The 2,609-nt window shown below is 32.2% G+C and overlaps 1 protein-coding gene across 11 annotated transcripts in view; it reads left to right on the forward strand.

Moving 5' to 3' along the window:
- The window catches only part of shep (alan shepard), a 535,390-nt gene that overhangs the window by 377,599 nt on the left and 155,182 nt on the right, over positions 1–2,609 (forward strand). The gene's annotated exons all lie outside the window — the stretch shown is intronic.

The raw sequence follows: 2,609 nt of genomic DNA on the forward strand, positions 1-2,609 counted from the left end.
TTATTTACACTGTCCCGTCTGTGAATACCGATAAATGTAATCGTACTAAACAAAAACAAGTGTATATACACTGTCCCGTCTGTGAATACCGATAGGTAATCGTACTACATATGTGTATTTACCCTATCTCGACTTTTAATCGTGAATACCGATATCTGTTATCATACTAAACAAGTGTATTTACACTGTCGTCCCGTCTATGAATACCGATATATGTAATCATACTAAACAAGTGCATTTACACTGTCCCGTCTGTGAATACCGCTACATGTAATCATACTAAGCAAGTGTATTTACACTGTCCCGTCTGTGAATACCGATATTGGTAATCGTACTAAACAAGTGTATTTACACTGTCCCGTCTGTGAATATCGATAGTTAATCGTACTGCGTATGTGTATTTACCCTATCTCGACTGTTATTTGTGAATAACGATTTAGGTAATCATACTACACATGTTTATTTACGCTGTCCCGAATTTTATTTGTGAATAGCGATATATAGCTGTTATCTGTGATGAGTACCCTTATTTGTAATATAATTTATCTTTAATTTTTTTACTGTTTTAAAATAATATTTGCTTTATTAATAATCTTAACACTTTCTTGAGACTGGTTAATATTGTTATGTAAGTTATATATACTATTTATAAGTTTGAAGTTTCGGCAATCCTCAGGGACAATCTATTACAAACCTTTTTTATTACTCATATGATGATATGCCGTTGTCCCTGAGAATGGCGGAAACGTCGAACTTATAAATAGAATAATGTTTTGAGACTGAAATGGATAATATTTTATTCATTTAAACGATAATATTTGCCTTTTTAAATGCGCTTCCCTCATTTTATGTCCACTCACTTGTCCAAATTTCAGAGTACTATTTTAAAACAGCAAACAATTAAATATAAAAAAAAAAAGAAGCTGGTTAATAAAAATAATTATGACTTATTCTGTTGGGAATGAAAAATGATTTGTAATCTTAAATGATAAATGTCTACAAATTAGTGATAAGAACTGGATAATGGGCAGAATAACCTGATACGTTATTCAGGTGTAAAAAAGAAATAAAGAAGTGAAAATTAATTTCCTGAAAATAAATATAATAAACTTTACATTAAATTTGTTATGGAATCGATCCATGTCTATTTAGCCTTTCGTAGACTTAGATATATAGGTATTATATGAATGAAGTTTTAGTAAGGTTTCATTTTTTTGTTTTAATTTAATTTTATTTATTTATTTTTTTAAATTTTATTGGGATTATGATGAATAAATTTCTACCGGCGGTTCCCTAATTTCACCGATAGGGAATGCTAAAGACCCCGGATGGTTTATAGCGTATTCTTTCTTACTTTAGCGGCAATAAGACCCCTCATAACAGACATTATTCAGGGATTCCTCCGCAGAACCAACGTCGCATCAGTAATAACCGAGGAGCGGCTGTGGCTACGTGACCACAGTCGTACAATTGTTTCTCTCAGGCGTCTATTGATCTAATATCGAAGGCCTTGCATTGCCTCTCTCTTAGGCTCTATTGCAGTTTGCTCATTTATAAGTTGTAGATTAAATTATTCTTGCCTTTAGTTTTCCATGAAACTGTGTGTTTATTATCTAATTGACGAGGCTAAATCTTTCTGAATTCGTGTCTTATTTTATTTTATTACATTTTAAAATCAGTAGTATCAAAAAGCTCTAAATCCTGCCCTCTCTCTTTTAATCTCTTAATAAAAAGAGCATTCCCTCGCTTTCCTTGCCTTGCTTAACATTTAGAATTCCGATGTTTTTCTATTTACTGATTGATATAACAAACTTACCTATTCCAGCAAACTCTACTATGTTTATCAACATCCTTGTCACCAAAATATCAATGTTGCTAAAAAGCTTATTCACCGATCCTTCAATACCGCCATACTAACGTATCTTATAAACAGATCTTAACAACTTCCCTCATAAAGTGACACACAAACTTTTAGTCTCTTAAGGCGGATCCACATGTTGGCCGCTCGCCACGAATCGGAGGTTTGTGCAAATGCTCGGTAAACAAAAGGGGTATTCATGATCTTTAGTTTAACATGTTAAAGCGTGTTAAATGGAAAAACTCATGTTAAATGGAGAAATAATTCCTTCCTTTGCCATGTTAAAACGATATAACATATAACATAGTTGAGAGTCTGTTAAATGGAGAATGACGTCGCGCAACAGACCAACTGAGCTCGTTACCGTTTTATTTGTTGTCGAGTTAGGTTACTTGCTCGTAGTTTTTGTTTTGATTGTGTTAGTATTGTTTTGTATGTTTTTATAACTAATAAAGCAATTGATGACAATAATAATAATAAATCAAAACGCAGAAGTAAACAAGACATGAAGTTGCTCACAATCCTATACATATAACATTTAACATGGTAAAACATTTTACATTTAACACAACATCATGAATACCCCTAAAGAGTGGGCCATCCACATGTCAGTGTTATTCAGAGAGGCAAGCATGGCGGACGTATAAGTGGTTTCAGCCATTGCACTGGGATTATATTATTTTTATTACAAAAAAAAAAAAAAGAAAATGAAAGGAAATTAAATATAAATAAATAAGATTAAATATAAAAC

Source organism: Halyomorpha halys, unplaced genomic scaffold, assembly GCF_000696795.3.
Source record: "Halyomorpha halys isolate HHAL.00 unplaced genomic scaffold, Hhal_1.1 Scaffold712.1, whole genome shotgun sequence".
NCBI lineage: Eukaryota > Metazoa > Arthropoda > Insecta > Hemiptera > Pentatomidae > Halyomorpha > Halyomorpha halys.